The sequence below is a fragment of the Melanaphis sacchari genome, unplaced genomic scaffold, assembly GCF_002803265.2.
Source record: "Melanaphis sacchari strain LSU unplaced genomic scaffold, SCAv2.0 Contig31_pilon_pilon, whole genome shotgun sequence".
Lineage (NCBI taxonomy): Eukaryota > Metazoa > Arthropoda > Insecta > Hemiptera > Aphididae > Melanaphis > Melanaphis sacchari.
The window spans coordinates 3,680,283-3,695,307 of NW_020271193.1; positions in this window are offsets into that span (position 1 = coordinate 3,680,283).

The following is a 15,025-nucleotide window of genomic DNA, read 5'->3' on the forward strand; positions in this document are numbered from 1 at the left end:
ACCTTAATAATATAAGTATAAGGTTTATGAATAGTAACTTATACACATTGTATAAACATTACAACCCGACAACATAAACATTTAGAACGGCGCTTCAAATAGGCAATTTAGTAATACATTTCTGGGTGGATCGAAAAATGTGTAATTATGTGATTTTTCATCTTGAATAATAACATGTCTTCACATCAACGATTTTTTTGTATTACTTATTGGTTTTACGGTAACATAATTCATCACTGCGACTATTGAAAAACGCATTGAAAAATATTATATACCTAATTTTTAATTTTCTTACATTTCAAAAGACATGTTCTTGATCTAATGTCTCCAGTACCATAACTTATGAGATTTTTTACTTCTTATAGCTTTCTATATATTATAAACATTGCATTTTAGGATATGAATCGGTACAAACTAATTACAAAATGATCGTTTTTAATTTTTTTTTTCATTAAAACTGCCGGGGATTTGGGTCTATTTTTATACCCCTCGAGAGTAGTAACAAATTAATCAGTCATATCTATACACTACTCTCATCGTTTTCATCGATGAAGTAAATATTAACAAAATTCTTGGTAACTGTTTTAATTAAATTAAAAAATTTTGATATTTTTTCATTAAATATTTTACGTTTAAATAATTAAATCTAGATCTTCACTGCTTGTATTTTTAAGATTATTAGGTTGAAGAGAATTAAACTGATTGAATTGATAATTAAAAACTATTTTGATTAATTTTATTATTGTACTGGAATCACGAATCTATTCATACCACTGGTATTGACTCCAAAAATAATAACAATGATATAATATGATACAAAATATAATGTATATCATTATAAAAATTAAATATTAATAATAATGTATTAAAAGCAAGTTTTTCGATAAAAACCAATTTACCTTACTGTAATACAAATAGTAAAATAAATAACCATATAATAGTAACATAAATATATCATTAAATATTCTTAGTAATGTATAGGCCTACAGATTGTTTTCACTCAAAGTTATTTTTCATAATATTATATAATTTTTGATCATTAAATTCTAGTTTAACAAATACATTACAGTAGCTTACTCGATGACGAGGTATACTTAACACCTACTATACTAGTGATGTATGTTAGAGGGGGGCTAGTAGACTGCAGCCCCTTCCTAAACTATAGATATTACTTAAGTAGAATAAAATGTTTTTATTTTAGTATTAGAAAATTTTGAAATATGGTGATTTGTTAATTATTATTTTCTATGGTAATTAGCAACATAAGTGCTACCTGTACGGCTTAGGTACTTATAAGCTATAAGTTACAGTTTTGCTATAGGTACCCATACAAAACTTTTGGAACATTCCGACCAAATATTGCATAATAAAACAACTCAAGAAATTGTTTTGTGTTTCTAGGATTTCAGAAATAAGTGATTAAATAACATTTATTAAATATCTACTGAATTCGTGCTTGTAAACGTCACTACGTTGGTGAGTCTATAATCCTTAAACTGTACTGTTGTATCACTTTTTGTTTAGCATGTTATCAAATTGTCAATTCTAATTTTCTTTTTTTGTTATTATTATATGTACCTAATAGTAGTATATAGTATCTATATATTATATACTTGTATTTGCACTTGAAATTTGAAAAATATACTTAATCGATTTTTCATGATTTAATTTGGTTAATTTAAGCTTATAACCACTTTTTTATTCATCTTGATTTTCTAAATAATTTGGATAAAATAAAGTTCAATAAAATTATGATATTATATCGATATTGTTTTTTTATTAATATTTTTATTTTCCTATAGTAATAATTACATACCTATTTTTTTATTTTTTTAAAATAATTTATTTTGATGCAGACTAAAGTGCCAAACTATTTCGACCTAGTTCTAAAAAAAAAAAATACTTTTAAGTTTAATAATATTATATAATTAATAATTAGATAGATAGTTATTTGTAAAAATAATGTAAAAAAAATCAATTTGTCATGTATACTCGTACATATTATTTTTATTTACAAATAACAATTTATAACAATACATATAAGTATTTATTACTTATCTAATAAGTAATTATATGTCATCAATATATCAATTTTTATACGCAAAATAAATAATTATCGTTTTTCACATTCATAAATTGATAAATGCGTAACAATAAACAATTATATTTTAAACAAATAATAAAATTATAAAAAGACTACATCCAAATGGATTCATTCAAACAACTTAACAAAGAGAAAACAAGAGAAAATAAATAATTATAAATAAAGCCAGGATATGGCATACACACCTCATCCACCCGTGCCAAAAAACCTAAGCCATTGTGCGAAATGTGTAAAACTCCTATAATAATCACACACATCGTCATACACTGCTCTTAATGCTCTTCATCACATCACCTCCTCAACAATTCAACATCGCCAGGAGAAGTCACCAATCAAACCTAATATCGCCAACATCTTCAATTTTTTTAAACTAATTGATCTAAATAAAAATGTTTGATGTACTTTATATAATGAACTCTTGAATAGTATAAATCCTTTCACATATGTACTCCCTTTCACTGTAACATCCCATAATCTCATGACAGGTTAATTATCTCTGTAATTGAAGTTTTAATTCTAATCAAAAAAATATAAAATATATATATATTATAACTATCGAATTTTTTTCGATAATTCATCTTTCGTAAATAGTGAAAAATAGCACTGGCAGACAACGGCGCAAGTCTCTCACGTTTTATAATATAAAATAGTTATGATATTTCGTAGCCCGTTGACGAATAACAATACGAGTTCTTAATATTATCATTTATCAGAGATTACATGAATACGTATTGTGTACTGAATAATATTATAGTATACTGTCTAGCAGGCAATAATAATAATTATTTTTTATCATCTATAAATGTTATTTATAGATTGGGCCAATTGTTTATACTTAATTTGATGTTTATTTTTACGTCGATAATATTACCTTACGCCTCATTACCATTGGACCACATCGACGACTGACTGACGAGTAATTAACAAACAAATCCTACGAACCACTAAATCAGTCGCTGTCAAACATTATAATAATATCAGTGCCACAACATCCACCATGGCAGCGACGGCGATGCCCCGGGAAAACACCTCTCGTACAATGTGAGTGGTCCTTTATTAATATTAAAAACTTAAAAGGTATAAGTACATTTTGTCATGGAATGTCTAAGATATTAATTTGATATTCTGTATTAAGATTTACAAGGCCACAACACTTGTAACTCGTGAGATACCTACTCTGTGATAAAATTAATCCGAAAAAACGTTTTTACAAATACAACGGTAAAAGATAGTATACTGCGACAAAATTAAACTTTTTCTAAAAGTCGATATGTAAACTTTGACAAAAAAAAAAAAAAAAAAAAATTAACATTGTACAATCTGAGACAAAACCGATAAAATAAATTGTACAAACTGCGAAAATTCATTTTATATAATATATAATATAAATATGGATACTATGTATATGTCGATACGATAACACATATACGTTAATCATTTAATTAGATATAGTGTATATAATATCTATTAATATTTAGTATTGAGGACTAATATCTTAGTTATGGTATAGCTATCCACCTATAGGTACGCATTTGATCTGTGACTTACCTTCCTGATCGATAACGTTTGTACATCGTTTGATATCTTGTAACATGCACATATTGTTTTTAATAGATTCAAAAAAATTAAAAATTGATATCATTAATTAATAATACTATAATAATATTGTTAACTCTATTTAACATGCATGTGTATACCTAAATATGTTATCGTATCGGCATGTACATAGTATCTATAGGTACATATAAATATGATAAATAAATAATATATATATTTTAAATATATAATGGATTGTCGCAGTTTGTATAATGTATCTTATCGGTTTTGTCGCAGTTTATACATCGAATTTTAGAAAAGGTGTAATTTTGTCGCAGTTTACATACAGCCACAACGGTAAGATTGATTTGAATTGTAAATAATAACTGGCATTTGTTAGAATTTTAATGCGGAATCCGATATTCGCCGATCCGCGTTACCTCAATGGCCCCAAGTCCAGTGATTTGTTTGCTTATGTCGCGACATTCGACAGTTATACAGACTATACAGTATATAATATGACAATATCAATACAACGTTGGTAATATCGGTATAGATACCTACTGTTGAATGAAATAGATTTTTAATAAAGTAATTGAAATATGTTTAAGTTAAATTAATAAGCAAATTTCAATACTGTGAATAATAATAATAATATAACGCCTTAACGTACAGTAGCCATGGGTTTTGTATCTATATGAACTATAATCATAATAATACTATAGCTATGGCGTGAACTGCTTCGTCGGAGATTGTAATGTGTTATCTTAGAATTTATGCTTCCCTTGTAAACGTATAACTATATTTAAATTACAGTGTGTGAAATCTTATGTAACTGATTTATTATACTGAGCACAAGGCGCAATTATCGGGAGTGTTGGGTATGCAATTTACATGAGCCCCCGGTTTCGGGGGCCCATAAATCTCATGTACGATGTTCCTACTATAATCTGTAATATACACATATTTTTTATTTGTTTTGATACAGTAAATAATAATGTCTTTCCTATTTTGAGTTTAGAGAAACCTGTGTACCGTATAGACGTATACAGTAATACTTTGTTGTCGTAAAACGAGAAGAGTTAATTTTTTATCTTTGATTACATAAAAAAAATTAAATATTATCAATAACTATAAACTATGACATGTGAGGAAACAATATTTTTTCGAGTTTTAATAAGGTATGAATGTTTTTTATTTATATTAGCAAGTAAAAGCTCCAGTTCAGAAATGTTTACATTGTTGTTCAATTAAAAAATCCTGGATTTAATGTTAGTTATTGTCATATTGACTAATTTTTTTAAGCCCAAAATGTTGACAAATCATAAAATTCAAACTTTATTATTTAAGTACTATGATCTACTGATCTACTAGTATCTATCAAGATATAAATAATCCATTTTATGAATCACAACGGTAACGTTATATGCGAAATAAGTGCATATGGGCAATAAATCAACAAGTAGGTAGTACTTTATTTTTCAGGCGCATCCGTTCACATCCCTCGGGGCGCAAATGGACTGTAGCCTGGTTTCCACTACAGATAAATTCACTGTATGTATTATAATTCTATTATCCTGGTGAAAAATATTACACAATAATTCTAATCAATTACTTAGTTACATTACTTATATGTTAGGTACATATGTACCTACCTCTATCACTAAATTACGCTATTATTCGTTATAAAATAATTACACATGTAATATACAATAGTTATAGCTATAAATAGATATCTATAGATCCACTTTCATGGTTATATAATCTTTTTTTGGGTGTATATTTTTATGTTAACATAATATTACGTGCAATAATCAATTATTAATGATCATTTAAATCATTCTTTTTGGTGCATCATATTACGTAATAATTACTTATAAATAATGGTGGACTAGTGAAAAAAAATTGTAATGAAGTAAATAAGTAGATATATTATTATACTCACTAAGTAACTAAAAGGTACAGTTTTATTTATTTAATGAACTGTGACTATTATTTATTTAGTTACCCAATGGCCAATACTCATATTCAATATAGAAAATGTGTAATGATGATTGTCAAGAAACAAAATTCATATTGAATCAAAGCCGACTTAAATTTAAAATCTTAGAATAAATTGATGAGTACATAATATTATTGTCTGTCCGGATCTTCCCACGATCGTATTTCCGCTTGTTTTGAAATAAAAATTCGTCTATTTGCTCTTTGATTCCTACACCACCCATTTTCGTACGTTTTTCAAATTGAACAACATAAATATCACGGCAAATATTGTACTACTCTGAAACGATATGTAAACTTCTACATGTCCATTTTATAGTTGTAGTTACCTTCATATCACGTATTTGATTTCAGACGAGTTCTATTAATTGGCACAAATTTAATTCACTGCTACATTTTCCATTAATATTAATTGATTTAAGCGAAAAATGGATTCTTTTAACAAATACACATAAGTTTGACAACTACGTGTTTGGCAACATAAGTATTTTGATTATACAAATCCCCCATCGAAATTTTGTTTGCAGTTATTTTTGTAACATTCCTCGAGAACGCCATCTCACACTTCATCGTTTACTTTATTGATTTTTTCATGAAATTTCTTTGTTTAAACTTTAAACAATAGGTATAGGTAGATACACCTTTTTATTTTAAAAATTGCACACGAGTTTTAACGGTATAAATAATATGTCTATACAAATAACCAATTTAACTTATTTATTTTGTAAATAAATACGAATGACAAACACACGCGAATAATCGTTAAACTTTTGAATCTAATCATGTAGAATGTTTTGTGTAGACTGTTGATAATATACGACGACAAATAGTATTTGTAGGTGACACAGTTATACTTGAAAGTTAAATTATTGCGTTAAGTAGTCGTTTTGGAACAATTTCATATTAAGCATTAACATGGCGATTTTTTTTTTTGAGTTTTTTGTCATCCATCTCAATTCGATGTATACTTTTGGCGTGAAAACAATAATAGTAGTTGTAGACACACTACGCTATTACATAGATACTATTTCGAACGTTAGCACATCGTCCACAGCCAAAAAACCTTTGGCGTACGTCTGTGCCTAACTGTACACAGATTACATTCTCGTCCGCATTTATTGTTCCTGTCGGCTGTCAGTACAGTAACATTATATTGTATTATGTACTTATCATATTTAATATTGAAAATTCCGATGGCCTTCCATAACAGTATTTCGTTTCGGTTTTCGTCACTACAACGACCGGTGCCCGTTGTGATGAGGTGGTGGCACTCTTAGCGTATGCCGAGTGTGGTACGCAGATAAAGGTCATTAGACGCTATTATTACAGGCATTAATTTGATCGATTGTGACAAATGATGTATGAAAATAGTATGTTAACTGCTCTAGCCAATTTTATGTGAAGGCGAGCAAAAATACGAATAAAAAAATAATAATAATAATAATAATAAGAAGAAGAATATAAACAAAACACTCTCACGGTCTGTTTTATTTATTTTAGCTTTTTAATATGTATACCGTTTCGTGTTTGGCACTTAAGCTACTTTTAAGTAGTATACATTTTATACCGTTATACAGACGACCTACTATTATAAAGAGCAGCTGATAACGAAAAGACTTTACAATAGTATAATATTGTAAAATACTAAATGTTATCTTAGATGTATTTTAATTTCGGCCTGTTTTAAGCAGGATTACATTTTAATTTTTAACAAATTAAATTTCCAGAAAAAAAGGCTTCAAAATAGGGGAATGTTGAAGGATGAAGTCCTTTAGGAATGTTGTGCAAACATCACTAACAACTATTTAGAATAAACACAATATTTCAAAGAAGTGTTTTTGCGGGTGCAGCTGTTTCGGAAAAAATAACCTTTCCCTTTTCGTCCAAATATTGTAAACAGTATATGATTTCCATTTCATCTCGTTTAGCTTAAGTTAAATTAAAGTTAATTGTAAATTATTTAGTTTCTACATTGTAGTAATATGGATTAATTAATGAAATTCAAAACATCTTTGTACAATTGTACTCTTTTATACATTTTATTATTAATTATAAACGAAAACTTATCAACGTGTCTGTTTTAATACAATATTTTGTTGTTTGGTTTTAATCGTAATTATTTAATTTTAAATTATTTACCTATCATTGAGGTTTTCAACTCGTATTGTCAACAATATTTTAGTAGGTATATGTAGTTTTTAGAAACTTTTATGATATATTATTAACAACTGTAGGTAAATCGGTGCATGATTTAGTGGAAGGGGTTCTGGAATCCGAGTACCTTAATTACATTTTCTGATGTTTTAGCGTACATTGTTTTGTATTTAAATTAGGATGTAAGAAATGATACTTTTTTTAGAAATTCTTTTACATAATTACAAAGTTAATAGTATTATTTTATAAAAGTAACTGTTTACAAAATGTTTTTGTTATCTGATACAGTGATAGGTACGTGGTAATTATGCAATAATTCTGTTAGTATTAAGTGCTAAGTTGTTAGTAAACTACAGTTGTAGGTAAATCTAAAACCTACTACCATGAGTAATAAGAGACAAAAAGACTAAGATTTTTAGATATAGGTTTTAAAAATATTTGTCTTAAAAATCAAAAAAATAATGTTATAAATGAAAAAATATTTACTTGTACATGTATTGAGTTTATCAGATTAAGACTAATAAATGTAAGACGTATCTACTTAAAATATGTTATTGTTTTTGTGACTTAAATAATTTAATATGATTTTTGTATCGTCCGCAGTGTCCGCACATACACGTTCAAAAGTTATTCTTTTAGATTAACTTCTCAACTTTTAAAACTCAATTATATTTGAAAAAATATAATTTAATTATTCACTTAATTATATTTATTGGGAAGTTAAAGTTTAAAAATAAAATGTTTATTTTACAAGAACGTAGTTAGAAATTTTGTTTTCAAGAGGAGGAGAACAACCAATAATCAAGTGATGTTTAGTGTGTAGAATATTTACATCTTTTCTTTTCCTAATTTAAAATTTTATTAAAATTTAATAAATTTGTTAGTTATGAACGGAGAGGAGAAATTTCCCCCTGTCCCTTTCAGTGCTTTTGTTTATTTATATTAAAGTAATAACTGTAAGGCTAGGAACTTGTAGGAGTTAGCCTATTTTTCAATAATCATTCAAAACACAGCTAAGTAATGTAGAAATTTGTTTTATAGTACTAGAAGTTTAAACCAATCATTTTTATTTTGCATATTTTACATATTTAACTCTTTTTTCTTTTAAATGCACATTTTGTTATATTTGTATTTCAAGTACATATTTTGTCTAAAAAAAAATTAAGACAATATTTGACATAAAAGATAATATTTTATACGTACTAAACAATATTTAATAATAATTTTCTAGAAATTGAAAAAATAGATTAAAATGATCAATAGTTTATCTACCACGTGTTTCCCAATTATTTATGTTTTTCAAACACGAAATCGGTCGATAAATAATACGCCGAATACGGTCAGTGAATGTAAATTTGATTGTAGGTATCGTATATGTTTTCATCTGTGTTAATTTAATTATTAAAATTTCTTGACTAGATACAGTTTTTTGTTATTGTGAAAATAATATTAAAAATACTTATTTATTATTTTATAGTAAATAAATTTATAATTTTTGGTTTTTTAATGAAAAATAAAATATTTTTAAGAACACATTTTAGCATTTTTACATCTTTTTAGAGCATATATGATAATTTTTAAAGGCATTAAATGTATGCATATTTTTAGATTTTTTAGAGCATAAAATCCTTTACTCTAGTAACAAAGTCTCAAACGTAATCTATAACCTTAATCCCTATTATCGAAAATATTGTTTTAATCAATTTTATCAGAGAAAGTATGTCACTCTATATTAACTCAAAGATATCTTTCGATATTTATAATAATAGATATCTACGAGCTTAGATTAACAGCAGAATATATATTAATACAAAAATACTCATTGTAAAGTCCTCGATCTATTAAAATGCGAAATCGATTTTCGTGGAATGAATTTAATTCTTTGAACAACAAGGTTGTGGCTACCATGATATTTAATAATACGGTACGTGATTATTTTTGCAGTGAGCAATCGTAATATCTGTTTATTGAAAATTAAAAATACATATTTTTAGATATACTCAATTAGTTCGGTCGTTCGGTGTCGTCTTGTTATACGGATAGACGTCTGTCTGACAGGATCACTTTGTTATCGTGGTATTTTTTACAACAAAATTCGTTTTACGCATTACACCATAAAGCCCGTCCCATGTACTCAATACGAGAAATAAAGCTTTAAAAAAAAAAAAAAAAACAAAAAACAAAATCACTCTGCTCACCTAAACGATTCGCGTCGCGTTGGTGACTGATGAGAACAATATGCAGACATTAGTCGAGGTGTATCATTGATATCATTGAGAAACTAATTCTTAATTAACAAATCATTTACTCCCGGACTTAATATTATAATAAAACAAACTACACAACAGACGAAAAACATACTATGATTATAACTTGTGAGTAAGTACTAATGGATTTTTGCGTAAGTCAACATAATAATTTTGATTATTCGTCCTTATTGACTACTCTTGAATTATTGTAATGTCGTCCTACTGTGTCACGCAAGCGACGCACACGCCATTACGTAAACACCACACATTATTTCTATCGCTGTCATAGCTTATGCCTCTATAGTCTAAATCAGCGGTTCTTAACCTTTTATAGATCACGGACCCCTTACTATTTTTTTTTTTTTTTGAATACTTCTTTTTTTTTTTTTAGAAAACATCTCATGTTATCATAACCAAATTTATAATAATTTATATTAAAATTATTTTTTCATAAAAAAAGTAATATAAATATGATAAAATATGTTTATCTTTTTATTCAATAGAGTATATGATACATGATAAACAAATAAGAATCCAACAATATTGTAATAATGCACCCATGCTACGTATTGATGTATGTTATGTGTTAAGGTGATCGTGGACCCTCGATATGAGTATCACGGACCCCTAGGGGGCCACAGACCACAGATTAAGAATAGCTGGTCTAAACTATAAGGTCGTTATTAGAAAACTTCGAAACCGATGGACATCCAATACCTCCTTAAGGTACCTCTTTATCGAGTGTCATAACTTCCAAGACTGTGCAGTTTGTACACTTCAAAGTCTGTATTTATATTTTATGCTTTCCACTTCATCAGTTGCGGGGAAGATCATCTCTCAAATCATTTTACTATAGATAAAAACGGTCTAGACACCCAGCTAAGTTTGCATTGTATGTGAGGTGCTCAATTCTCAAACACATCCAACTTCAAGAGATGCCCATACTTCAAATTTCTTTTTAAGAGCCGAATAAATAATAATTCAAACAATCATAATCTTAATAAAAACACACTCTTTTCAACACTCTTCTTCTTCAAATTAAGCTGTTAAGCTATTGGTTATGGTATACTTCTATGACTATCGAATCCTATAATATCAAAATAGGAGTAACTTGTATCCACCAAATGTGTAATTTTTCCATCAAAAGTGTATCTTATTCTTCCATTTTCATTAATATAATAATTTCTATATTATTATGAGTTGTTATGCAGTAAGTTTGTTTAAAATACAATTAAATATTTAAAGACGATATAGGCAGGCGTATTAAACATTTTAATAAAATCATAAGATTATACTATAAGAATAATAATATTTATTATTACTAAAAAAATATTGTGTTATTAAAATATATGATAATGTACTGTTTTTTAATATTTCATATTATTTAAAATAAACTTTTTAATCGTTTTTAGTGAAAACGAGTAATCGTAGAAAACACTAAGGTACACGTTTGGTGTAAACGAATATTGATGCAAAAAAGAAAAATACATTTTTGATAAAAACAGCAATAAACAATAATTATGAAAACTAATAATTATCAACATTTCTTTCTAATTTTACTTTTTCGATTAACCTCATCATTTTTTTACCAAAGTATTGCATCATAAACAATATTATATCTCATAGTCTGAAATTACATCTCTATCCCAGCACTTTTAATTACCTATTGACATAACATCATTAAATACTTTGTTAACGTATCTATGCGTTTTATCTTTGATCGAAGTTACTTCAACGGTAATTTATATTGTATTAATTAATTTAACAGAAATAATTAACAAAAGCTATATAATTATATTGCAGTTATATATTTATTTGGGTGTCAATAAACTGTGAGACTTTCATTTCAAGTTAATTTTGTTTATTCAAGTTATTGCATCTAGAAAAAAATAGGTACCCGAATAAATATTATTATATACTAATATTATTATTTATTATTACTAAGGGAAAATAAAAAGCTTATTTAATCAATATTTTTTGATATTGTGTTGTGTACCTATTTGTTATACAAAAAATGAGATAAAATAAATGTTTACCATGCGAATATGATGTTTGTAAATGACATAAAAGGTACATTATAAGGGAAATATATATCCATTTTCCAGGTTGATGAGATTATGTAAAATGTTATGAAAATAAACCGGTCGAATCTGCAACTATACGTACCTAAATTTGACATATATATTTGGATAGTATTATACATGTGTATAATACATACTGGGAGGTCAAAACCTGTTACAACAGTAGAACATAGATGTATTCAATAAAAATCAGATAAATATTTAATATTATACTTACTACTTACAAAAGATGACTAAATTTTTCAATGATTTCCAATCAAATACAAAATATTATAATGATGTCATTGAATTGTCAACTATATCGTATAAGTTAGACACTTATAAATTACATTATTAATATTATTTCTGTTGTATATTATACAGTTTAAGCATTTTAAAATTCTATAGTAATGGATTAGTAATTAATCATTAATTTCATTTACAGCGCTAAGAATTTTAATAATATCAATATCGTTATGTCATATAATGCTTACTAATGAAAGTATATTACTAAAAACCCAACAATAGCCTATCCACTACAAATCATTTCTACAGGTTAGATAGTTTTCATTAATTAATTGTAGGTGTCTAAAAATATCGTTACAAGTATATGTAGATATAATGCATATAATATGTTAGTTCAGTTAATTCAGATTCACTTAAAGTTTAGTACCCACATATAAAATATTCATAGCACGTAGTTACTATCATATAGTCACACCTATGTGTTTGAACATTTCATGAAGTGTGACATTGTGAAATATTTCAATACGTATTTTTAATAAGATATGTTTTTTTTTTATTTTTACATTCATTCGTCATTAATGATTGATTATTTTCTTTAATATCATATAAAAGTATTTTAAATTTTAAAATTTTATACAAACAAAAAACACAAAAATGTTTACACATTACTTATTTAAATATAAGTAATATGACAACCATCGCATTCAATGTATTAATATCATCAATATATTTTATGTTAAAAAATTTAATGTTTAGGTACCGATAGTGCTAAACAAATTCATCAAATTTCATAATCTGTGTAAATTTACAAGTAGTTTATTAAAATTTTGTTCAAGACATAAATTCGAATCTGACAGCCTTACGAGTTAGTGGGTAAAATTTGGTATTGCTTATTTTTGCATATTTTGTCAATTTTTAATCACCGTGTAGGTACCTATATTTTGGAGTTTTTCAAATATATTGAAAAAAAAATATACTTGGTTAATATTATAACCTAACCAAAGATGTATTCGAATAAAAAACCCTATTTTTATCCATACATCAAATCGTTAACCCATCAGCTAATTTTCGGCTATTTGCCAAAACTCAATTGATATCAGTTTTATTTCATCATCAGATAACATTACCGTTGAAGAGTAAAATATAAAAATTACTCAATTATATTATTCTAATATTTGATATATTATAAAAAAAAGTATTCTTAAATGTATATAACGTGTACAGGAAATTATCATGCACGAGGCATCGAATGGATGGTTTTGAAGGTATCAAGTGGCAGTTGCAAAATTGTTCTGCATCACTGCAACATTGATCTTTACAAACTTTGCAAAAGTTTACAGTTTTCTCTTTTTTCGATTTGATGTGTCTCGATTGTTTTAGGTCTAAGTCATTATTCAGTTTGCATAAAATATCCATTATGTTAATTTAATCATTAAATACGTTGCATAGAAAATATACATTTACATACGTGTAAAACATAAGTGAAATAATTATAAATTTTTTTCTTGTATAGACGTTTTATAATTTATATTCAATAAAATTTGTTTATGTATATTGAGTATTAAAATGTACATAATATTTATTTTATAATTAAATATATTTTGTTTTCTAGTTATTTTTGCACAATGTATCTATTATGATTTATATATAATATATTTATATATATACATTATACGTAAATAGTATATTATATTATTATGAAATATAGTATTTCCTTATTTTTGCATTTTGTTGTGTTAAATCGGAGTTTTTCGCCGTAAAAACTGGTAACTATCGTAATGAGAAATCTTAAGAGTAACTAACTCTGAAATTCATTAAAATAATAAGTGACGTAATCGAAACAGTGGTAAGGACTTGGGACTTAGAGTTAGAAACGATATTGCTGATACTATTTAATAAGTATAATATATTATGTAATATACTCGTATATATAGCTCGATTTATAACTTATAATTACACTATAAAAAGTAAGAATAAATGTAATACTATTAATTCACAGAATATGGAAAAATGTTATAATCAGGGCTTACAAATGTTATATTTGACAAAAAACGATTGAAATTTGTAAACGTAATTATAACGGGAAAACGATGAACATAAATAATTAAATAACACTAAACAAAACATAACGATTAACAAAATAATATATGATAAATCAACAAACAAAACATAATGCAAAACGTTATATTATATATTATAGTATATCATAAAAAGAAATAATTAATTTTCAATTATATAATAGTTAGAAATTATAAAATATACTAAAAATTTTAATTCTGAATAACGTTAAACGCAAAAGTTGAATACGTAACATTTAAATTCTTAATAACGATAAACTTAAAATTCGTATAACGTTTTAATTGTAAATAACGTAAAACAAAATGCAAGCCCTGGTTATAATACAGAAGGCTATAGGTATAATATACAACATACATGTTCCTTATCAAAATGTTAAAAGTGATTGAACTATTATTATAAAATTGTTATTAAATTAATTAAATAAACGTTAAGTTATAATTTATATTATAAATTATAAAGTAATTTTTTGATATATCCACAATATTGTAACGAATTGTACTTACTATATAATTAATTTAAAATAAAACAGTAGATTATTGATTAAAAAACGTTTTCTTACTAATATTATACTTCTAAGTTCAATCGAGAAATAAATG